Source organism: Catharus ustulatus, chromosome 7 (genome assembly GCF_009819885.2).
Source record: "Catharus ustulatus isolate bCatUst1 chromosome 7, bCatUst1.pri.v2, whole genome shotgun sequence".
In the NCBI taxonomy this organism is placed as follows: Eukaryota; Metazoa; Chordata; class Aves; order Passeriformes; family Turdidae; genus Catharus; species Catharus ustulatus.
In genome coordinates this window covers 20,162,552-20,188,747 of record NC_046227.1, presented here as the reverse complement: position 1 = coordinate 20,188,747, position 26,196 = coordinate 20,162,552, and the positions used below count along the sequence as shown (strand labels likewise).

Genomic DNA, 26,196 nt, shown 5'->3' with positions numbered 1-26,196 from the left:
AGAGCACTGCAAGAATGGTTAGAGATCCACTAGATACTGCTGAGACAGAAAGCCATGGAAACTTGGGTTCTGAAAATAAAATATAGTGAGAATTTCGTGGCAGAAATAGGAAGAAGAGAGAGAACTTCTGGGCCTGATAAATTACAACAATAAATAACAGGGTGGCTGAATGAGAATTGTGGATTTTCAAGTGATGTTTAGTATTCCCGAAGGTTTCTACCCAGATTTTTTCAACAAGTATAAAATAAAATATTTTTTTTATTTTCAGAGCTAAACAGAATTTCAGAGGAGCACAAAAGGCGACCTGAAACTACCACACACTGGGAAAAATGGAAGAGACCGAAATAACAACTCGTAAGTAAAAGGCAGTATTCCTAAAAACACTGAACACCCATGTATTTAGTAAAACATCGCAGTGTCTCTTTCAACAAGCATTACTAATATTGAATAAAACAAGATCAGCATGTTTTACAGAATTTGGACTAACCCCAGCATGGAAGGAGTGATGATTTCCACATTTTGCTATTTAATTAATTTCTTCACTCATATCAAATTTTCAGTTGTTTCCATCCAATTTCTATGTGTTTTTATGGACAGAAATCTACAGTGAATAAGCCTACAACTAGAAAAGTGGAAGTAACATGCCTAAACTATTGAGATTTGGGAAAAAAACATCTAGAGAATTTGCATGATATTCCCCATTTCCCTACAATATTGTGTTCAGTCAGAAATACCAGCTGTAGATTTTCATGGTTCAAATTTACTCAAAGGTTCTTTTTTCCCACGTTTTGGAATATTTTAGCTTTAGGATTGTTTTTCTCTTGTAGCAATGTGATCTCTTAAGTGGTCTAAAGTATTATGCTAAAAAAGCCTAATGGTATTCCTTTTCCAGTATGTCATACAGTCTCCATAACACAGGCTGTCTCAGTTTAGAAGTGTGAATAAATATTGTTCAATTTCTAATTCAGTTTTTCTTCTGCTGTAGATGTCTGCTCTTGTCATTTTGGCAACAAAGTCTGCAGGTCCAATTCAGGACTCTTGAGGAATCCCACTGCCTCCCACCTACATAAGCTGTTATCAATGGAGAAAAAGAAGGCACAGTATGCTTCTGTTACTGGAAAACAATCCACAATTCCCTTCATGATATTTAGCCCAAAAGACCCAATGAGTTTTCCCACAGATGAGCTGGGACTGGAGTTCAGAAAATGAATAAAATGAAGGAAAAGACATTAATCCATAAGAGTGTCACAATTCTAAAGGCACACAGAAAAATAAGATCAAGATTTCTGCCTCTTTTCAACGCAATTTGCAAAGTATCCACTTCTCCTGATGATCAACAGACGATTTCTCATAACTAAGGGCAGGAGAACACACTCAGTTATCTCAGTTCTTCAATTTCAGGCAGCCAAAAATGACAGAGAAGGATTTGTAGAACATAATTTAAGGGACAAAATTCAGTGCTAAGCTATGTGGGTTTGCCCCTTAAATATGCTGTGCTGTCATGAATGTACAAAACTCTGGAATTAGAATTCACATGCTGGAAGGATGCAGTGCAATGTGGATTGCAGCAGCACTGCCATCTTTAAAAGTCAACAACAGTCAGTTGTCCTTTAAACTACTTGGCATTGGATAGTGCATTCAGTGCAGATTCATAAATATTGTGAAGGTTTTCCAGCTCAAGGCCATCTTTATTTTAAGAATAAAAGAATCTGTAATTGATTTTAGCTTCTCAGCTGTTAACAATAACAACTTTTGAAGCTTCACAGCAAGTTTAGGTTTTTACATCATAGTTTCAACAAAGGTTTCAGTGATCAATAATAAGCTACCCTTGTCCCTATATAAAGCATTGTTTCAAACAGCTGATAGGATATATATTTTCTTGATATATATTTATCTACATAATTTTTCTGCAAGTCATTACAGACTTCCAAAATTCTTTATTTTTGGTACCAGATGGTATGGAAATAGCTGTTTTCTTCCTAGAATTTCAAAACAATTTCCTAGAATTGCTCTGATTAGACTATGCCTTATGCAAGCTCTTAATTCCCCTAATTCCCTGTCCCACTCCCCTTGATATTTCCTTCAAAATAATGAAAACTGCCTGACAAACTGAGGACAACCATTTTAAAGCTGCTGGTCTCTAACTTGCTTCCCTGTGCCTAAATACTTCAGCAAATATTCAAGATCACACAAAGCAGCTCAACAGAATAAAGTATCAGGGTGTCAGTCTTGACAGCAATCCTGTTATTGTTTTGCATTAGATATCTGAGTAATTTTTAGCACAGCCTTTTTTCTTTTGTACTTGACATCAATATTTTGGTCAGGTATGAAAAACAATCAACAAGGTAGGTGCAGTACAAAAGCGCAACACTAATACCAGCCAGTATCAGCTAATACAGCTCAGGAGTCTGACACCATAGCCACAAAATAAGCATTTCTGGAAAAAAAATACTGTTGAAGAGGTTTTTGATGGTGACAGAAAACATCAATTCATTTTCAAATACTGTTGAGTGAGTACCAACCACTTTCTCAAAGTGGGGCTGAACAAACAGCCCAATCCCAGGTAAATTAGTACATTGGGATTCTTTTAAGCACATACCTCAGACAGGCAGCAGAGAAGAAATCCATGTGAGAAAAGATGCTGAAAGAGCTTGAAGTCCACCTGGCAAATTTCTTGTGCTGTTTAAAAAAGCAAGACGGTTCAGATTATGAACCAAGCCATATCTACAGCATTAGAACCAGTCCTGGTCACTAATTAAATCAAAGTAAGAGCTGCTAGCAGTGCACCTGATAAGAAAGGGCAGCGGGAAAGAGAGAGAAAAGAGAGGGCTTCTTTTCTTCCTTTGGTAAAACATTTGTGTGAAGCATTTAGCCCTTAAGCAGAGTTTCTGTATGGGAAACAAAACTCTACGATCCTGCAGTGCTTGCTTTAGACTTTAATATGTCTTCCATGAGAAGGAACAACATGACCTCTGTCATCTTCCAAAAAGTTCAGGGGAAAATATGTAATAATTTAAACAAAATCACCCTCCCAGAAAAAAGGCAAATATCCAAAAATTTAAGGCCACTGAAACACATCTTGTAACAAAACGCTGAGATGCCAAAAAGAACTGACTACAGCTTGAAAAACATTTGTAAAGCAAAAATCCCAAATTTCCTCTTAATTATATGCTTAACAACTGTAAAGCAAGAATTAAAAAAAAAAAAAAAAAGGGAATTGGGGCTGGGGTGGGGAATCCATGCTGGCTGCTCCCATAAATGCATTAAAGTCTAGAATTTACCATCCTCCTGGCTTACCTGATAAAACTGGAATTTCAAATGCATTGTGAAAAAAACCCAAAATAAAAAAACCACCAAGAGATAGTGATGACAAAATGCTTTAAATTCTAATAAAGCTGTTTACATTCTCAGTTCCAAAATATTTAAAAGTGTATATAAATTGCTGCATTCTCATCAAGAAGAGGGGGAAAAAAACCTCTGCAGTATCCTCTGCTTTGTTCTCAGCTTCCTGTTCTGAGGCTCGCTCTCTGGTACCTAATACAAATCAGCAAATAGCAGGGGGAAAGAAAAACAAAAAAAGAGGGGGGAAGGGAGGAGGGTAAAGAGAGACAGAGAGGAAGGTAAAGATAAAAAAAAAGGGGGCGGGGGGGGGGGGGGGAAAAGATAGCAAGCCATCACCTTAAAGGACAGCCCCATCTATCGGCAAAAGCAAAGAACCGGCTGTAAAAGACTGCTTTTTTTGAGATTTCCTGACCTAAACGAGACTGAAAATCTGCAACCCCGTTTTCCTTCAGGGAGGAACAAAGGGCAGGGATAGTGCTGAGAAGTAGATTTCTTTATCCAGTGTTAAATTAGTTAAAGTCTTCAGTAATTTTAATTTCTTTTCAGTTAATTACTTGTCTCTGAAACGTGTGAAGGTAATAGTTTGTGTTACTGTCAGCCCTTACGAAAGCACCAAAAACTTTTCCAGGTCAGCCTCTGACATGTCACAGCTAAATGCTACCTGTCCTCTGTCTTGTTTTACACCTGCCCACTGAGGAGTGGTGGTAGATTCAACCTCATCAGTCATGGGTGCAGTCACCAAAAAAAAAGGGTTCCTGTGCCAGAGTCCCGTGATGTGTCCATCTATCACAGCCTGCAGCGCTAATCACTGCCTGGTACACGACTGCCACGTCAGCTCTATACATTCCCCTGGATCCGATGGCAGCTGCGCAGCCAAATCTGGAACCCAGACAAAAAAAGGCTCCTTTTGAAAATTCAGACTGCTAAGTAACAGTAAGGGTAACTGCTAACACAATGAGCCCCATCCGCACTGGATCAGCCTCAGCTGGAGCTAAATCAGACAGCATTCTGTGTTTCTCATTTTGCTTTACTGACCAATAAAAATAAAAGTGGGGATGGCCGTGAGCAAACACTTGTGAAAGCCCCAGTGTCTGCCATGCCGGAGGGAGGTGGGTGCACAGTGGTAGGAAAGGAAAAGAGGAGGCAGTGACTGCAAAGGTGAGAGGTGCATGGAAGGAGGGCTAAAAAATAACATTGCATTTCTTTCATTGTTCAATACTATTTCTGCATGTAAAGACAGAAGAATATGAATGTAATTAATACCTGTATGCAATGAGGCATATCTATGATATAACACACACTTAATGTTAACCTCTGATTCAGTGACCTCAAGCAGCTTCAATGAATTTTATGCCTTAGAGTCAATTCTAATATTCTGATTTTTTCCTAATAGTTTCACAAAATGATATTCTGATTGCTTGAAGTTTGCTTGAACCGAAGTTATGTGAATTGGATTTTCTCCACCTCCCACCTCCACATGAAGTGCTTGTCCCTTCAGAAGATGCACTTGGAATTCTCTCAGTATAACACCTACTTTGCAAGCATTTATCAGTACAGAATGTTATGAGCAATTGTTCTAATAATGAAATCTAATTGCAAAATTTTTAAATATGCTGTCTTCAAATATTGCAGTGATTAAAAGGACACAGCAAGCAAGCTGGTGACACCAAATACTTAGTTAAAACACACTAATACAAATACTAATACAAATACTAATACTAAAATGCTGACATAGAAATGGCAAGACCAAACTGGACACAACCATTCAAGCTGCCTCCTTTGAATACATCTGAGTTCTGATTTAGAAAGTCCTCACATGCTTTCATCTTTCACTGCTGTCATGATGAAGAGTTTCTAATTTAGCTTTTCTGCTGGCACTACTGGTAGGTTGCTTAGTGGCTTAGACAGGCCCCCTTTACCCAAAAGCAGTTTGAATCTATGATCTTCAGAAAGAGAGAGCTTTAAATCATTATCTTAATATTAGCAGCTGGTAGCACACACTTCAACTGTTGGGTTCTTTCTCAGGTACAATTCTAAAGGCAGATTTATATGTTTTTCATATATTTGCAATGTTCTTCAGGATCACAGGTGACAAATGACTTTGTAGCACTACCTGACTCAGGAGCCTAAAAATTTTAAATACTAAACAGATGTTCAGATACAATTGCTGATGCCAATTGACCATTCCCAGAAATCTTTCTGTTCATGGAGAATGTTTCTGGAAATGATAAACTGGCTGGTGTTAACAAACACAGATTTATCACAAGGATAAAAGGTAAAATATTTGCTCCTCAGTTTGAAGTTTTAGTATGAGTCCCTCCAGTCTCAGTTACAAGCTGGACACATTGGCATGTTGCACTTTGAAATGAAATAACACAAACTTAAACACTAAACTAGGAATGAATGAAGACATCCTTCTTTAAGCATCATGGGAGGTTCAGCACAGGATGCTTAACATGACCACTGACTTTGAGAAATCTCCAAGTATCATAAACAGAATCCTGAAAGCTGTTTTTTCCAAGTAGATTTCTTATGGCTCCAATTTCACTGCTCACAGTATAAATAGGTGCTCAAATTCAGCTCCAGCAGCTAAGATTGTCAGGAAAAGTGATAGGGTTTCTGATTATTTTAACAAGCTTCTCTTGGTGGCTTCTTGAACCAGAGTGTCATCTGTTACGGGGTTTGAGAAAGATTTGATCAACACAACAGCAACTTTTTTTCCAACTGCTAAAGAGCTGTATCTCATTATTTCTCATCTTTTTAAAGTTTTATATATTTCACCACAACTGAAAAAAAAGCAAAAAATGTATACATTTCACCACCAAAGCTGCTCCAATTCTCAGATAGACAGAAAGCTAGTAAGTAAAATATGGTCTCCCTTTCCTCTCCTCCCCAACACCTAATATTTGCCTTTTTTCCATCTGTAAACAAAGAGTAAACTGCTAACAGCTAGTCAAATCATTTTCAAAACCAACCAAGTCCAGGATACTCATTGCATTCAGTTTGAAAATCTTTGAGCAGTTCTTCATGCAGGTGTGGTGACAAATCCCTCCCTGAGTGCCCAAGGAGAAAATGGGCATGGGCTGAAGCAGCCATCCACCAGGCACTGAGGAGAACCTTCCATGCCATGCACAGCAGGGACACAGCTGCCAGGCAAACTTCCAATGAGCCATGAGCTTGCAATCCTGCAGACTTCACATTCTGCAGCCCTGGTAACTTTGCTGTAATGGGGGAGGATCTGTGGTTCACTTCTCCTCACACAAATTTTGACCAGTCCTATCTCAGGAACACTGCATAAATATTTAAGAGCACTGGTGAAGAACAGCCCAGTAAGATTTTGGCTCAAGAGCCTTAGTGATCACCAGGCATTAGGAGAGTCTGCCACTCTTCAGCGCATGAAGGGATTCATCTGGAACTCTTTCTCTAGTGCTCCTCTGCAGCACAGTTACCTTTCTGAAAAGACCTTATAGTGAACTGTAAAGGAATTTAAAATGGAATGTAGGCTTATTTGTCTCTATCCTTCACCATTTTTGCTGCAACAAGCAACAATGTTTCAGCATTTTTTGCTGAAAATATAGTTGCGTACATTCTAGAGAAACCTTCAAAATTAACCTTAGAAGTTCAGATGTTCAGCCATGGCAAGCAAATCACATAAGCAACAATGCAGAATGTTATGTTCAATTAATAAAGTGTACGTTTTTTAAATGAAAGTTTATGAGGTATATTTTATTTACCAAAAAAATTTTTTTAGAATCTCCCTTGATTCTTTACAGTATCTCTTTCTAGTGTTCTAGCAATGAATTCTGTGAATTACAGTGGGTGTGGAGAACAGCTAAGGGAGTAATTCATCTAATAGATAAGGGATTAGCCAACCAAGATCCTTCATGGACACGCTGGTGAACATCATGATCCAAGGGACATTTCGTTTTTCTAAACTTGAGAACCAATTGTACTTCAGTCACAGAAGTGCCATCCAAGCCGTTAAGGATGGGAAAACATCATAACGGAGACCCAGGACCTGTAAAATGAGACAAACTGCAGCAACACAGAAGACTGCATCCAACCAGTTTCAAGGAAGAGCAAGGAAAACCTCTGAATAAAAAGCATAGTAACTTTTTGCAAAAGGAACAAAGCACATCTGCCAGCTTCTAAATGTCCATATTCAGAATAGGTAAAGCACATTTCTACAGGACTAGATTTTTGTCACACTAGGAATACTTTCGTGTAATAGATGTAAATGAAAGTTGGCAGTTCTAGACAGTGAAAGATCTGCATTTGAGAGCTCAAACTTACATGGAAAGCTTGTCAACTAAACTACTACAGTCATATTTAGTTGTTACATGACATAAACAAAAACACTAATATTTTTAGTCTTCCCTTTTCAATTTAGCACTAATTTAACATATATGTCATCACAATATACATCTCCACTATTCAACTAAAATGGACAGATAAAACCTAAGATATGAATAACTTAAATAAGACACACTTTGGTATTGTTTCCATGCTCCTCATTTTCAGTGGAATTTCCATAACTATGAAGAGAACAAAGAAATTCCTTTGCAGTATAGAAAATTCTAGTGCTCTCAGGAAAAGTGAAAATTTTATCAGAAAATCCAGCTGCATACTGTGATTTGAGGAAATAAAGAATATTGAAAGCAAGCTACTGATGTAGCCATGGATTGGAGAATTCCAATAAATCACAGAAAAATACCACTAACAACCAATATCCTGCATTGTAGTGGGTTCAAAACATATTTAACAGCTCAGGTTCAATTTCTTAGACCCAAACTGATATACCAGAGTATGGGATATATGAATACACATAGGAAACACCATTTTCTAACACTTTGTGGCCTGCAGATATCCCATCTGCAGCTTGCTATGCTGAGAAGTACTGTGTGCCCTGCTATGAACCATGATGCAAAAAATAAAAATAAGACTTTCAGAAGATCACTATACATTTAAAGACAATAAGGATTTTTTTTCTTCTAATTGAATAGATATGTTATTAATACTCCTTGAGCCTGTAAGAAGATACCTCAAGCACCCACACTTGAAATGGGATGGAACACAGTGTACTCATATATAATAGCGTAACTATTTTAGAACACTTCATGCAGCAAGAGAAAAAGAATGTTAAGTACATCATTACAATAATTCATGGTACCTAGCAGTTTTGTTCTAAGTTCCTATACTATGCTATTATTTTAAGTTTGTTTGAAAGATATACTTCTGTATTTTGAAGTCTGAAGTGGTATCTATAAAACATTATACAATGTAATATGCTGCATTGCAACAGAGGTGTTATCAAGACACCAAAAATGAACTACACTTTCTTGAGTCTAACTTCCACAATGTAAATAATGAAGGCAGCAGCCTGGTATATCTAATAAATCTCAGCATAGATCTATACAACCGTCCTTACAAAAAAAAAAATAGTAACTGGTAAGGTAAGACCATGATGAAATGATAACTGACTGTTTGGCAGTTCTTTTCCAGAGAAAGAGCTTTCAAAGACAGTAAGAAAATGATAAAACAATTCACCTCAATTTGGAACAAGTGTTGAAATGAAAGTCTATTAATTATTTCTAGCTCAATGGTAAGAACAACTAGGTTTTTTACGGAGAGAAAAAACACATTTAAAAGGCTTCCAGGCTTCCCTTCTTCCCACCAAAATTAGTTTTAATCTGATATTATTACAGAAACCTATATAAATATCCAATGTAATTTTGATTTAAGGGACCTTGGCATTTCTACTTGAAGTGAGCAGTTACCTATCAGATATGAAAATGTTGTAAATGTCATATTGTAAATTGCCAACAATTTTGCATTCTTAATTTACTATTTTGACACTCATTAATATAATTCAATATAAACACCACTATTTTAAATTTAATATTAATAGAAATCTAGGCAGTAAGCTGTTAAATACAGTGTATTGATACAATTCTGACCAAAGTTCCTCCCAGTTTTGGTTTGTTGCTTTTTTTGTTAACTATACATTCCCCAGTATTTTTAAATTCATTACTGTATCTTAAATTTGTATTAATTTTCAGAAACTGCTGAGTCCCACGAAGGAGACTCACTGAACCACAGAACAAAAAAGTTGCTGTCCAAGGTACTGCACATAAAGACAAGTGTTCCAATTAATCTCTCAAATGCATTTAAAATGTTTTCAGATTTATTAGCTGTCCTTAGCAAGCAAGTAAGTCTTGCTGAAATTCCTTATATGATACTGCAGTATCAGTGTTATGCTGTTACTTTCCAGGGCCTCTTCTACTGCATTCCAGTATGATCAGACATTCCAGCACCTGACAATACCCAGTATGTATAACTAAGGACAAACCTGTTCTATTCTTTGTTACAGACTTATTTTCAGCAGGGCTGAAATACAAAAAAAGTCTTTGAATTCTACATGGTTCATAAATAAAAGCAACCCTCTAACATAAATCTGGCTCCTATGTACAGTTCTGGCATTCTGCAGAGCAGTCACTAAATGTAATTTTATCTGCAGTATTCACCTTACATATCTCAGAAGCATAAAGATTCACACATTCATGCAGTACATAGCAAATAGCATCCTGGGTTTAATTGCTGCTTCAAAAAATAATCACAGAGTAGAAGAAAATAAAATACACTTTTTGTTTCTTTTGTTACATTTAATAGGAGAAGCATATTTATAATTTGCAAGGCTAAAAAAATGCAACAGCCAAGAACTGCAGTAAACCTTTCAGAGCTAATAGCAATATGCAATAATGCTTTCCCCACACCATCTTCAAGCAAATTGATTTAATTCACTGCTCAGTCAAATTAACACTAATCCGCATATGGTTAGAAAGAATGTTTCTTAACAAACCCGATTTATGATTTATTTATTTGCAAAGTGTCTTAAAGCTGAGATGCCTAGAAGAACTACTATGTTAATACACTCATGCTGACAGAGTTGGTTTCACCTAAGAAATGATCTCTGCAATTCACAGCATGGCTGACAGCTATCTGCATAGAAAAGCAGCACAGTAACCATTTAAACCATGCAAAAACACTCACCCAAGATGATGTAGCAAAGATCAGGATCCAGCTTCCAGACCCCATGAAGCTGAGGAGCAATCCAGCAGCTTGCTCAGGCCAGCAGTCTCTCCTACACTTGACCTAGACTGCCTTACATAATGAGGAAGCAGTGCTGTATCCTGTGTGGAGGAGCAAGCTGAATGTCATCACTGGCAGAAGTAGGGAGAACCGGCAGCAGGCAGGCTGGTAGTTAGCATGGAGATCACGAAGTCTGCCTTCCCTGACTGCTCTGGGAGAAAACACAAGAAGAGCTCAGAAATGCTAGTGTCATTCCTCCCCTGGAACGAATGACCGGAAGGAGTGAGGGTGTTAAAAACGTGAGCCAGCAGCACTGGAGCTGCAGCTGGACCTGCTCGGAGCAGCAGAGCTCCTGTCACAGCCTGCAGCACTGGAGCTGCAGCTGGACCTGCTCGGAGCAGCAGAGCTCCTGTCACAGCCTGCAGCACTGCTCAGCTGCAGCTGGACCTGCTCGGAGCAGCAGAGCTCCTGTCACAGCCTGCAGCACTGCTCAGCTGCAGCTGGACCTGCTCGGAGCAGCAGAGCTCCTGCCACAGCCTGCAGCACTGCTCAGCTGCAGCTGGACCTGCTCGGAGCAGCAGAGCTCCTGTCACAGCCTGCAGCACTGCTCAGCTGCAGCTGGACCTGCTCGGAGCAGCAGAGCTCCTGTCACAGCCTGCAGCACTGGAGCTGCAGCTGGACCTGCTCGGAGCAGCAGAGCTCCTGTCACAGCCTGCAGCACTGCTCAGCTGCAGCTGGACCTGCTCGGAGCAGCAGAGCTCCTGTCACAGCCTGCAGCACTGCTCAGCTGCAGCTGGCAGGAGAGAGCAGTGAGTGAGGCACCGAGACACACACTGCTCTGCACACCTCTGCCTGGGCACTAACTCTGGTGAGTAGAAGGAAAGCATTGGTATGAGATAAAGTCTGGGATTAATTTCCAAAGGGAATTGCTATTCCCTCCAATAGATCTTACTGTGTGCAGGTTAATTTCTGGAAAGTAACCATTTTTTACCTGTTGTACATGGTGTTACAGGGGTTAAACTGCTTCTGTTACAGAGGTTTGATTTTCCAAGAAAAGGATGGGTAAGATACATTCTCTACTGTGAAGATATTTAGTGTAATTTCTGGTGTTTCTTTGCTTTTTGTTTGTTTTGTTCTTGAGAGAAGCCTTGGTATATTTTGTAGTTTGTTATTGTTTTGGTCATATCAGCATTTCTCTGCAGGGCACCACAGGAGAAAAAAGCATTCAGGCTTAGCCAGCCATTAAAAACCTACACAATCTTGTTTTAAAAAAACCACTTTATATAAATTAAAACTACTGCATATAATTTGTATTCCATAATTTATTTCATTTTAATGCTTCAATAGTAACTAAAGAGCCTTAAAACATATAATGCATATACACATTATTCTTGAATTAATATTTTGATTGATAAGGCTTCTCTTTAGAAAAGAAGGAAAAGTTTTCACTACAATGTTTTGTGGTTATATTTGAAACTGCTTGATTAGACATGATCAAGAGTAAATGCAAATGGACACGAAATCCTGTGGCAACATTAAAAGACAGGTCAAGAGAAGTTTTAAGTTTCAATGTGGAACATTGACAGAAGTCAGGTAAGGTGCAGACTCTATTATTGTTAGTATGTCCTTAGAGGTAACATGATTTTAGCTCTGATCTCAAAAGGGAAAATCAAGGTGAAAGAGATAAAAACCCAAATTTTTGTCTTCCAAATCTATTTAATTTATATTTATCTTTTTGAGATAAACTTACAATGATATTTCTATCAAACATGATCAGGTAAAAAAGTACTTGGTTTTCACTAGTTTTTGAAATACGCATTTTCATTGTATCTTGTTGAATGCTTTCCTTTTTCCTTTCTTGACAATTAAAAAAAAAAAAAATGAAAAAGGAAAAAGAAAAAAAATCAGAAGCATTTTATATAAAAGGTAGATCACTAATAAGACCTACAGTTAGCATATTCTGAGTTAAGAAGAATGTGGAAACAAAAAAAGGAAGAAGAATACAATATGGGAATAATTCTTAAAAACCTACCTATTATTCCTGTGTTTTAAATCAGTAACTGTTCTTCCAATCTTCAGAAAATAACAAAAATACTTTGATTCATTTAGTTTTTCACATATTGGTTTAGACTGCTGATGAGAAGTCCCTCTCAAAACTTTACATAATTTATATGTACCAACCTCTACTTTTGGTGTGTTTCAAGGTTAAATAAGAGTACTTTGTTTAGAAAAAATCTGTTTACATATTTGGCCTGGGTTAATCCAGAGTTGAAAATATCATGACCTGTGTTAGGCTTTGGAAATGCACAAGGACAGTTTAATTAAGGTGCAAAACCAGCAATTGTGTTGGTCCTGGCACTCCAAACAGCAAAGCAGACAAAGTACTCAAAGTACTGCCTCCACAGCCATGGCACTGGGCAGGACAGTCTGACTAGAGATAACCAAATGCTGACTGCATCAGGTAGAAAAATAAAGAAAGTTCGTTGATAAACTACAGGTTACCCAACCCAATACACAGAAACTGAGTACAAAAGGCTACCTAAATGAACAGAATGCAAATTTGGCAGGCAGCATTGCAAAGGCCCTATACAGTTTGATGCTGCAGTTCAGGCAAACTTGTCTAAGTTTAATACAGCTGATTCCCCATCTTTGGGCTAAATTATGAATTGGATATTCCTTCTAAGTTTTCTATTCTTGTTTTCTGTGATATTTCTTATAACTGTATATCCAACCAGAGGACAACCTCATGACAGTCTGTTCTCATGAGGATAAGTAAATCCAGTGTGATAGTTTGCAAACATTAAGTTTTGTCATTCAACACCTAAAAGCCACAGCTTTTGTCTGGAGTATAAATACCGTTTACTTCTCTTAGGCAGTAGCCAAATTGCTCTTCCACTGAGCCACAGTACTTTTCAGCTTACAGTAACTCCTATAAACATTTTTCCTTGAGTTTGATCTGCTGTCAAGTCAAGACTATCTAAACACAAATTGATACAGAAATTGCTGACATGTAGGACTTTCAGCAAAAGACTCTTTCTGAGCCAGCTGCACTGGTAATGTGAGTATTAATGTCTAATGCTTGACAGTGCTAAGAAAATAAGTCAAGTTTATGTAAGACTCAACTAGCAAAGTAATTATTCTGATGCCTCAGCAGACAGAGGGTCAAAGTATATAAAGTAAATGCAGCAAATCCTTTTAAACACTGTAGTCTTTTGAAAATGACTGCAGAAAAATCTGCTGTTTGGAAAAGAAGAATGGACTAGACAACCCCTCATGAGGATGGAGATAAAAATATGTATGTTTGGGGACTTAATGTGAGGAGTAAAAAACAATCTAAACTCTTTTGCCACATGTAGCGAAGATAATGCTAGTCATTATTACAGAAGACTGTAAACCTATGAAACTAATTCTGGAATTTTTCTTTTATGGAAAATATGGCAATAAAGGTTTGCACTGCTTGCCACTAAACTGCCCTTACTTGCTGAAGTTTATTTCCACAAGATCCTTCCTATTCCATGCTGAAATGAAGGAAGCAGTATCTCATAGACCTTACTCCTGCCAACAACCTTGAGTAAACAGGACAAATTTTTTTAGACACCTTGCTCTTAGATGCCTTGCACATAAATAAATCATTGCTTGAGGTTTGCTCATACTCATATAGATTCCATTTGGGATCTGCTGAAACACTAAAATGCTCTGGTATCAGTGACTGGAGAGACAACTTCAATATCTTGTGGTGCAGGTTTTTGGCGCTTTTTCCGTCCTTCTCTGACCTTTCTTTCTCTTCTCAAAATAATTTATCCCTTGTGTTCCTGAACAACCCGCACAAGTGAGTCATGTTGAAATGTGTAAACAATGGCTCAAAGTCTTCTTAAAATGAACTCCTATACTTAGACCCAATAACACACAGTCTCCTTATGGGAGTCCTTTACCCAAGTGTCTCTGAAGACTTTGGCCATTTCTCTGCATTTGCTACTTCTGCAAGCAAATCCTATAAATGCATCGCACAGGTGGCAAAAGCTTTTGATTTCTTTCTTCAATATTATCTAGCAGCTCAAGACCTCAATTTACTCTGCATATATTTTTTTTTAATTTGAGCTGGTCATATCACAATTCAGATCACTGGAGGACTAGTCAAAAAGGAATGTTTTTCTCCTTTAGTTGACTAAACTTCCTGATATCTGACTAATGCCAATATTCAAATAGGCAGAAGAACATCTCTAAATACCCTTTTGTCCTTAAATGGTATCTTACCAAACTTGCAACTGAATTAAAAAGCATTTTTAAAAGCAGTCATATTTTCAAACATCTTAGATGTTATGATTTGTCAAAGATTTCAAGCCTCCTTTCCATAGTATTTCCATAGTATTCCATAATATCCAGTATCCTACGTATTTACAAGAAGGTCCCTGATTTTCCTCCAAATGATTAAGTATTCCAGTCATGAAAGGTGAACACTGAATTCTTTAATTCAGTGGATACTCCTCAGATAGGTATCATTCATTTTGTAATTTTGTATTCACATGCAGTTTCTGATATTTAACAATATATATTATCCCAGAAAATAGCTGAAAAATTATAATCCAATTAAGCATAAAAACCTTCTACAATTAAACTATGAACATTAAATAGGTCAAGGTCACAGTAATCTCAATATTCATGGATTGTTCTTTCATTTCTCTTTGACATCTCTTCCTCTACAATAAAACTAGCTATGATAGTTTTTTAAAATCCTTTACAAGATTCTTTGTAAGATTTATAGGGTTGCCTATTATACCCCTGAGAGTGCTTATAAACTGATTTCCCAAGCGACTATTTTTGTACTTATCTCAAAAAAAACCATCTGCTGTTTTGCATATTAATACTAAAAGAGAATGGCAAAAATAGGAGGAAAGAAAAAAGTTGAAAAATGAAAAAGCAGTTAATTAACCATTCAATAAATATGCCTATTTATTTTGAGTAAATGAATGATCTTTATCAACTGAAAATAATTACTACTGGCAGGCTTTTCTGTTGGATTTTCTTCTGTCACTGATTCCAGGACATTGAATTTAAATTTCAATTATTTTTAGCATCTCCCTAAATTAGCTTTTATGAGCTTAAGAGCAAGAAAGGAACCACACTTACTTTTGGAGATTTAGTTTAGTTGTCAGTCATCCATGAGAACATTTCTAGAAATTGTCGTGGTAGTACCTTGAACTCCAAGCCATTAATGATACCTAAGAACAGTATCAGGCAAAACAGATTTATGGTTCAGCATAATAAATGTACCATTAGCAGTAAAAGCAATAAGGTGCCTTTTTTCTTCTTCTTTTTTTTTCTTCACCCAACCCCCTCCTAAATAGCCCCCAGCATGCACTATTTGTGATATTGATTTAACACAGATGCAGAAGTGGCTAACACAAAATCCTGAAGGACCTACTACAGCGAACACATTTGCAAGACTGGTCATCCCCTCTAGCAACACACAAAGATAAAATCAGTACTCACATTTAGCTAAAGGGCAGCTAAATTAATCACTTCGATTTCATTCTGGACCCAAATATCTTATCTTTGTCTTTCTTTGACATGGGCCCAGACCAGTCAAACAAACGATATCACTTCCATTAAGTTTTAATTTTTCATGTCATTGGAATGTCCATATTTTTGGGAAGAAAATGAAAATAATTCAGATGTAGTTCTTTATAGAAAAGTGATACTTCTTGTATTTTACTTTACCACAAATTTTAGAAATATGCTTAATAAAAAAAGGGTGGCTGACCTGTTAAATGTTTTTAATACATGTCCTTGGTTCCCACCAAAGAAACTCTTACAGCTCCTGTATTCTTCCTCTTGTTTCCATCATTTCTATGCCTCCAGGAAATAACACAGATTCCCTTTTGGTTTCTTGCTTTTCTTCCCAAGATGTTCCTAGTCACTTCGGCATAATTTACAATATAAGAGCTCACAATTACCTAAAGAAACCTGTGTCTCAGGTAACTTTTCCAATCTCTAGTATCAGTCAGTGTTTTCCACAGTGAATTTATTGAGCAGTAATCACAGCTCTTCAGGTTATGTATTCCACATCCAAATTTTGAACTTGTACACTACAAGCTCTCATAGGCAAAAGACTGTTCGGCCTTCAAACTATGTAGTTAAATATGGATGGTGCTCAGGCATCTAGGTCAGGGTGTGCTTCTGTCTACATTTCTCCTTCACCCACCCAAAGATAAAGCTCAGCAAGAATGAGACAATTTTTTTAGGATAATTCCTCTGTATTAAACACCTTCATTCAGTGCTGAATGACAGAGTGGTCCAACCCACAAGATGTCCCAAATCTTTGTGCATTGAGGGTAGTCCTTTGTAGAGCAGGAGGACCCAGGATTCTGCAAATCCCAGGTTCTGAGGTTCCAGTCCTTTGTTGACTGATAACCAGTGTTTTATTATTTACATAGCAAGATACCTCCTTGCCAACACTTTAGTTTTGAATACAGATTTCACTTACACTTAAGTGATCCTTTTCCTAATACTGAGCTTAGCAGCACTGCACAAAAGTGTTAAAAAATATATGAATACTATCTCATCTAAAGACAAGTCAGTAACTTCTAGAATGCCTCGTTTTAAAACATTTGTTTTATCTGTCAGAATAAGTATTATTTTGGCTACTATTCATTGATCTTTCATTTAAGTAAACTTTGAAATAAAAACAATTAACACAGTAATTGCATAATCAAGAACAGTACTTTGAAGTTTGCAGGACAAAGAGATATGAAAGTCTGTTATACTTGCTTATCCTGCTCATCTTTTTGACATAGCTGTGTCTTTTTCCTTCCTTTATGTGAGAAAGTAAACCGAATGTCCTTGTAAGCCACTATGGCTTGATTTCAGGCAGAGTGAATCAAACAAACAAACAAACAAAACCAGCCGTGAGCAGATGAAGACAATGCCAAAAATGCCTTGTCATCAAATGATATTAGCTCTCTATGCTAATCTCTTTCAAACTGATTCCACACTGTAAAGTAATGATATCTCAAAGAAATCTACTGAAGAAGTTCTCTTTTTCTCAATCATTTCTAGTGGGTAATTCTTTAAGATTCAGCTGTATATACTCAAATCAGTAAATCCTTAGAGGTCAATAAGGGAAAATACTTTTCCGTTCCTATTTTTAACAGGTCACCTTAGGTGAATTCAGCAAGTTCTATTGTTTAAGCTACTTTAATGAAGCAAAATTCTTTCCTTCATCATAATTACTTTAACAGCTTTTAACTTTTTATTGGAAGCTGTGGCAGTATGACCTTGGGAAAGACAGGTTTCTACTCCTCCTTTTTCAGTTGCTTACAGTGCAGTATTGGGTTGCCTATCACAGTCATGACAGAGACCATCTTCCTCCCAGAACCAGTATCTCAATTTATGTCAGCTTTGAATCATTGCCTTGCAAAATTTAGATTTTGGTCTCTTTGTGTCCAAAGGTGGACTTGCAAAGGAAATCAAGCAATGCAAATCTCCCTGTTCATTCACCTAAGAACAACCGGCTGAAGCCCTCTGAAAGCTCCAGGTCTAAACAGAGTCCTCTGGGAAGGAGATGGAGCTTTCTCTCACAATACAAGTTAGAAGCACTGTGGAAGTCGAATAGAATCAGAGAATAATTTAGGCTGGAAAAGACCTCTAACATCACATACAACCATTAACCCAGCATCACTATGTTCACAACTAAGCCATGTCCCCAAGTGCCATTAGAACAGAAACTGAAACAGAAACATTTATAGGACAGTCTGCCCATAAAAGCAGCTCTCAAACCTTCCTGCAGGATTTCTGTTTTAATTTACCAGCTTCCTGGAAACATTGAGTTTTCCACTGAACTTTCATTACCTCCTTCTTTAAGACTACGAGAACAGGATGAGTATTTTTTTTCCCCACTTTTTAACACAGCACCTCAGAGAGGGTGCTCTAGCAGAGTTACTCTGATTTTGGTTGTGAGGCTGTTGATATTTTCTTCTTACAGCTTGTGCCTCCCCCTCTTTGTTACTCTGAATCTGCTGGAATAGTCATGTCAGTCTAGAATTGGAGTAGTATGATAAAATCTGCCATTGCCAAGAGCTGTTCTTAAGTATTTTCAATGTCAATATAGAAAGGAATGCTAATCCATTATAAGTTTACTCAAGCCACATTCAGATAAAGCAGTGATTTTAGGCAAAAAAAAAAAAATTAGAAAATATTAGCAACGTTACTTCATAGAACTTCAGGCCTCATGGGCTTAGTCTTAGCTTCATTCCACTGGATTTAGCTCAGTTACTCCTCTAATAAAGCCACAATTTATTTATTTTGACTGGAATCAGAAGGAAATTAAATAATTGGGTGACAAAGGTCATAGAATGAAGACAAAAATCACAGCAAGTGCCTCTATGGTAAGTGATTGCTCGATGAAATGTGTTAAGATGTCCTGTGCTGCAGAAGAAAGGTTTCCAAGGGCTTTTCCCTTCCTTGCTCACTTGAACATTAGCTCTAAGCTCAACAACCACTTTAAAGCTGAGTTCATGAAAAAGGCACAGCTGGCTCATTCCCATTAATCCTTCAGACTACAGGTATATTCTGAAAACTGTCTAATTCCCAGTGCTAATTTAAACTTTCTCAAAGCAATTCAGAGAGAAAAAATAAACAGAATATAGACTAACTTATGCATCTTTGAGAAGCTGTTTCATGACCTTTAAAGGACATAATTTGATTATAACAATAATCTTAAAGCAGAACTGTTCCCATTAGTCATAGGAAAAACTTCTTTAAAGATAAAGGCAAAGGCGGAATTGCTAAGTTAACAAGGTGTACGATGGAAGTGAAGAATTTAAATTTCATTTGCTCTGAATCTGAATTAAAGGCCCAGACCAGGTCTATATCCACTGCCAGCTGTTCCACACTTATTTAAAATAAACTGAATTTTACAAGGTAAACTCACCTAGGATCAACTGCTGTTTTTTAGAAAATATTACTCCATTGTCAGAAAAGCTGGAGAGTTCCCAGTGTAATATCTTCTCCACCCAACAGTAATACAAGCTTCTTAATTTTCTTTTCATTAAGTTCAGAAGCTGAATTATTAAAGCTTGGTTTAAATCTCATTGCCAGTCCATCAAAACACTTTTTTGCATCTCCCACAATCTGTTAATAGACCTTTAGATTCCCCTTGAATAAAAGGCAGAATATTTTAAAGAAACCTCATCAGTGCCACACGTTTCAGCTCATACCATGCTCATGTCCCTGCTTGTACTTGTTGCTTTCCATTCCCATCATCACAGTAGCACATTAGCCTTCTTGCCCAGACCACGCACTTGGAGGCGGTTTTGGCTTTTAAATCTTTCATTCTTTGAGAACGAACTTTCTTATCCTACATTCTGAAGTCCCAATTCTTGTACCTTGCATTTGACTACATTCAAATTAGGAGTTTTCAGCTCCATTATTTAAACCAGACTGTGCAGCTTGCCTTGAAATACCAACCTTATAAACTTTGTTCCTTCTTCCATGTCATCTGCAAACTTTACTATCAAAAACATTACAGCATAGTGTGCATAAAGGACAAAAATATTAATTACACCAAATAAAGAACAAATTTATAGAGGGTCTTTTCCAGAAATAATATCAGTCAGATACATCTCCTCATTAATAATATTTTAAAATCTATTAGCCTAGCCTGTAGCACACCTAATTTGATCATTTGCACATGAGATTTAGAGCATTAAAAAAAAAAAAAAAACAACCAAAAGCTATGCCTCTACACTTGCCTTTTTAAACAGATTTAGGATCTTTTCAAAAGAGAGAGTCATTTGACAAGATTTATCTTTGTGCTCATTATCATAATTAGCACTTTAGCCTCTAACTGTTTGTTGTTCAAATAAAAAAATCTTCAAATTTTACTTGGAACTGACATTCATGTAACTAATCAATAGTTCTTCAAAATGTCATTTCTAGTGTTTATAAATTTGGAGTTAGATTGGAAGTCCTCCAGTATTCTTAGTGTCATATTTTCAGAAACTTGCTATTAGTTGTACTAACAATAAGGGAATATTACTGTTGTTCATTAAGTCTTCACTGATTCATCTAATTTATTTCAACTTCTCATACACAGTAATAAAATGGAGTCTATGCCTGGTATGTCAACCATTCAGAATATTAAAAATAATGTATTGCTTCACTCCTTTTCTTCTCATCTGTCCTAATGAACTGTTGTTTATCTTTCTTCTGCTGTTTCAGTAAGATGCAATCTACCCAACAGTCATAAGCACTACTGTTAGTGCCATGAATACTGAATGTATATTTCCATATTTACCTGTGGACCACACTGAATATTCTCACAAAATGCTTTGTGGCTCTCAAACCCGACTATAACTTGAGCACTTATCTCTATTGATAAACTTTTGGGGGTCACATCCCTGCCTGTGCTCACTGCATGCCATCCTGTCAGGAATGATACAACAAGCTTCAGTGAAATGTGGTTGCTCCTTAAGATGGGAATGGTAGGAAAGTACTTTCTGTAATTTTAACTGAGATTTGAAACAGGAAACAAGTACCAGCAGGCGGCCTGTGCAAGACATCATGTGGCTAAGACGTGCCTCTTGATAATTTGGAGTTAAACGATTCTCCACTCTCCTGGTTATATGTGTGTTACTACATTGTTAATGCTTCAAATGTTTATATTCTCATTTAAAAAGAACTAACAGAAGAGTTATTTTCCAATATGAGAAAAAATATGTAAAGGTATTGTTTCAGATGCATTACAAGCACATGTTAATTAAATGTTTTGGACATTGTCAACATAAGCAATAGATGGTATAATTTGGCAATGAAACTGAATTATAAATGAAGTGGGTTTTGGTGGACCCCAGCAGGTGCAAAAGAGCAGTAAGTTGTGTATTTTTAATTTCCCCAAGTCCAACACACAACCAGGGTGTGCCACAAAAATTCCCAAAGCCACACTGAAGCTCCTCAAAACAGTATAAAAGATGGTCTTACATAGACAGCATCACAGTACAATGCACAGCTCCTCTAAAGATTTAAAATACCTCAGTAATGTTTACCTTAATTCAAGTGCTGATCTGGTGTGCTTTGCAGGCTTCATATTCAACATGGGCCTGAAGTCTTACAATCACCAGTTCTCTTGGCTAGGAATAGCCATTAGAATGTATTAAGCTCATGGAACATTTCCAATATTCCTTCAGCATGCTCCTGAGAATAGCTTTCCCCTATTTCCAAATATCCTTGCAGTCTATCTGATATAAATAATTATTAGAGAAAGAGGATTCACACAATCTGTGCATGAATGGTGAATAACAGACAACTTAATACAAGCTTTTGTGGGGATGAGAATTCATCATTTATACAGGCTGGAATTTCTTGCCTGCAGAGGCAAGGAGCTTTGCACAGCTATTGTGTGCCAAGAGCTATTGATCGTAATTTTTTATTGAACAGAAACTGGAGGGAGTCAAAGTAATTATAGACATATAATTTGACATATTCCCCAAGGACCTTAAGCTTATAATAATCAGTAGAAAAATAATTATCAAAGTTGTTTTAGATAATTTTCATCCCAAATCCTGCAAGCAAAGTGCAGAAAAAATTATGAAATTTTTGAAAGCAAGTGAGATAATAATCTTTAGAAGGATGATAATGCCTTTAGTCTAAAATATTATCAGGACAGTAGTAACATCAGTAGCAAAAAAACATGTTCCCCCAAATAATTTTTTTTGAGAACCAGAATAAGTAGCTGAATAAAATGCAATATGTCATATAGTAAAAAGTGTTAGCTTTTCTTAACTTTAACTTAAAACTGTGCTAGTTATGGTAAATTAAATTCCTGAGTTTGTTATTTAAAGATTGGGGTGGGATTTTTGTGTGGAATTGTATTTTTTCTATTTATTTTATAATAATAAATAATTTAAAACATTGCATAAAACTATTTATGGGGTTTTTGTAGGAGCATGTCTCACTTTTCATTGGTCTTGAAGGTTTTGCTACTGAAGTATTTACTGCTTCCTGAGGTATTCCCAGTGTGGGAAGCTGCCTACTGTTACTGTTGCATTTAGCTTTCTGGATTGCATTTGCAGGCTGAAGTCTGAAAACATTACAAGCTTTTTTTTTTTTTTGCTACAACTTTTCAGAAAAGAGCACAATGATTTTCAGTGATCAAAGTGATGGGAGTATGCTTTCCTGCTCACATTACCAATTCTTGCAACCAGTATAGCTGGGAGTCTACTCTGCTTGGGAGCAGACATTCCAAATTATTCAGTTTAACAGGACATTACCAAATAATAAGCTTTTGCAAAACTTATTTTCTTCATATGACAGGCACACATATGTAGATAGTTATTTCTCTGTCACTCTAAACTTGTATGTTGCAGTTCATAGTTAAAGAGTCTGATTTCCCTGATGCTGTAGTGTAGGAACTACAGGAAGTATTTCTATATCTATGATCTCATCTCTTGGTGTTTCCTTGCCTGTACCCAAATGATTTGGAGCTAAAATCCTGTCTAAGCCAAATCCAGATAACACAGAATAGGAAATATGCTGCCAGTGGGAACTCTTTTCATCATAAGACATAAGGACTGATCAGAAACAGACTTTTTTTATAGCTGATTTAAAGGCATATGTGTGAGCTTATGTTTAGGAGGGTCTGCAGAGGAAAGCACATATGCATGCTATACTTACCATAAGAACCTCTTCATCTTTCAAATATGCTTGGCATCTACATTTCTGTTTTCAAAAAGATTGATGCATTACATATTCCAGTAACTTGAAAAGCAAAGCAAAGTAAATTTCAGAAGATGTTAGCCTGTTACTGAAAAATCTCAATCAGCAAATAGTTGGGTTGATGTATCACCATGCCTGAAGTATTTTTTCCCCAACCATTTTGATGTAAAAATAAGTTGGAATTAAAAAAAATACTAGTGTGTTTTGGAACAAAGCCTAGGCTTAATTTTACCAATTACCACCCTTTAGAGAACTCAAAACTCTTTTTCCAACACTCTGTATATGTTGATTGCCTTCCAGTATTCTGTCTAAATGATTACAACTAAAGTAAGATTCATTCCCCTCACTTAAAATTCATGTTGCTCAGAGGGTATCCAGAATCCTTAATTGTAGAACTGGCTACACAACCAAGAGATTCAAAAATGGAGAATACTTTCAATTATCTATGTTTTGCTAATTACATTGAAGTTGTCTTGAGTATTCAGTATCTAAGCTAGTTTTGCTTAAATTTGCTGGAGTGTCTGAAATATCGATCCTAGACCTCTTCTTTGCTTCTGTGGCCTGTTCTAATGTACTTTCTGAGTTCAATCTTTTTTATTCTTCAGTTCATCATCTCTCCCATTAGACACATTTTGAAAGAAGCTACACTTGGATCAGCTTGGTATTCCTTAAAACAAATGTAACTTTGTCAAGGTCCCCTTGGACCACACTTAATGCAAAATATATGTTGATACTGGTGGTGCTTTCAGACTCTTTAAAATAGATTATTGACACATAGACTTGAATATGTCGGTAAAAGGGTCTGAAAGCAACAGAAAGGGCTGAAATGTCAACAAGGATTTTCTGGTGTCCTGAAGTGAAAAGTGAAATTTTAGTGAGCTGCGTGGCGGTGTGTTAATTCTTCTGAGTTTCCCCAATTTCTTCTGAACCTGGCATCTCTATGTCTTCCATTTGTGAATTTAATGATAGGATTATGACTAGACAGCTTTGATTTAACAGAAGGGGAAATATTTAGAACCCCTACATGGAGTACTTGTTTTGCTAAAAATATTATCTCAATATTCTAAATTTCTACACACTGATCAGGAAGAAGTCGAATAGCTCTCAACACCTACAGGCCCCATCAGAAGACATTTTCCTTTCTTGCAGCCAGCACTTCCATAATCCTGAAAACTCCAGTCACTGACTCACAGGTCAGCTTCAGTGGGATCTGAAGGCAGCTGAGCCAGGAGTCTTCCAGCTCACTTGTGACCTGGTTCCTCAACTGTCTTCCAGTTAGGAGCCCCCAGAGTGATGGCTTCTAATAATATTTTCCTTTTTCTCATTATAATCTGCTGTCCTATTAAAGCAACTGACTCATTCATAGACCAGAACAGTAGAAGCAAAACATACACTACCCAAAAACTGTTGCAGAGGTGCTTTGTCATGATTTGATTCCACTTCTTTTCTATCGGTATTTTTTCAGAGTATTTTTGTATCTCTCTCTTTCTCTACATGATTCAGGTCATTCACTTCCTATTGCCTACATTTTCTTCCATTTTATCATTTATTTTAAGCTACAAATTCTCCCTCATTCAGCCAAATCTTAACATTTAACACTTTGTTACTATTTATGAAGTCTTCCAAAAATTGGTGACTGTGCTTGAGATTCTGGAATGAAAGGGACTGGAACAAGTATAGCCATGGACATAAGCCCAAACATGCTGTGTAGTAATTCTTACCTTAGAAGAAATCATACAAATAAAATCATACACATTCTATTTATAAAATGCAGGGTAGTGTATTTTTTTTTCTTCAAGAGAATGCCACATTTGCATAACCCATTATTTCCCAGTTCTCCCCACCTCCTCAAGGAAAATCATAAAACTTTGTGCCTTATGGAAAAGGGAGAACAGACTTGTCAAGAGATCCTTCCAAGTAGTATTATGCCTCTCATGCTATTCACTATGCATCAGTCCTGCCTTGTCTTGTCATCCAGAAACTCATTCTTTCTCCTCCCAAGGAGCTTAACGTGAAATTTGATAGCTTTCAAAAGTGGTTTGAAACCTTAAACAAGAAATAAGAGCAGTTGGGACCAATTGTTCTGAACAGTGAAACCTGTCACACTGCATATAGCCAGGCATGCTTTGACAGTTCTTTCACTCTGAGCTGGGTAATAGGAAAGTCATTAAAGGAATGTTGTGTAACCTGCCTTGAAGCCCATATTCTCTGAGTATAAGAGAATTTGAATAAAACACAATGAAAACTGTATTTGTTGTGTAGGAAAAGAACAAGTTGGTTCTGCTTACCTTCTAAAGTAAGCTCCTCCAGGCAGGGACTGTATCTTTGTACTTTTTACAATATCAAGTGTGCTGTAAGCACTTAACAATTAATAATGAATTTTAAGTTAATGCAAAGCTTGCAAGAGGTGCCAGATTGCCATCTCTGGAGAACTGGCCTGTCTATTTATGTAGAGAATAGGCAGCACAGCATTGCAGGCTTGTTTGTACTGCTTCAAAAATTTACTAATTTATTTCACATAGGCTGCTGAACAACCATCAGATGATAACTGCTCACAATCATGAAAGTCCTAGAGAGATTTAATCTGCTGCCTTCATGTTCAAAGCTAACAGGGGGTGTATCTCAATTTCAATCAGCAGCATGAAGTAGCATCCTCTATTTTTAATTGGAATTAACATCAATTCAGGAAATAAAAGGTTTTTAAGACATGCCAAGAAATATTAAAAATAGCATTAGAGGAAATTCTACTTACCAGAACTCTGTTTAAGTGCCATAGCAAGTGAATTAAAAGTAACTTGTTTGCATTTTTGCCCTATAATTTTTAGTTATTTAATTATGAGGAATCTAGGCATAACTGACAGTACATAGAATGTTTAGGTAATATCTAATCATCCTCTTTGAATTTCCCGTTTAAAATACCTCTGTAATAAAATGAAAAGTATGAAAACCTTTTAAAAGAAAACCTGAACAAAGTAGAATGTTTCATTCAGTGTTGTACTTACCAGTAATTCTTTGGATGGCAGTTGGGAGACAGAAGGAACTTCTTCAATTTTA

General features: G+C 36.8%; 1 protein-coding gene and 1 long non-coding RNA gene across 8 annotated transcripts in view; one reads left to right on the top strand and one right to left on the bottom strand.

Annotated features, from left to right (window-relative positions):
- The window catches only part of LOC116998526 (sodium channel protein type 1 subunit alpha), a 91,965-nt gene extending 81,159 nt beyond the window's left edge, over positions 1-10,806 (bottom strand). For 5 of the 6 annotated variants that reach the window (XM_033064276.1, XM_033064278.1, XM_033064274.1 and 2 more), the window contains exon 1: positions 10,393-10,806. The gene's annotated coding sequence lies outside the window, so the exon portion shown is untranslated. Of the gene's footprint in view, positions 1-2,599; positions 2,680-10,392 lie in introns of all 6 variants that reach the window. The other variant, XM_033064275.1, reaches the window with a different exon arrangement.
- Positions 10,807-11,160: 354 nt separating this feature from the next.
- LOC116998536 overlaps positions 11,161-26,196 on the top strand; it is an 84,671-nt gene continuing 69,635 nt past the window's right edge. For both annotated transcript variants that reach the window (XR_004418425.1, XR_004418426.1), the window contains exon 1: positions 11,161-11,299. This is a non-coding gene — a long non-coding RNA (uncharacterized LOC116998536). The remainder of the gene's footprint in view (positions 11,300-26,196) is intronic.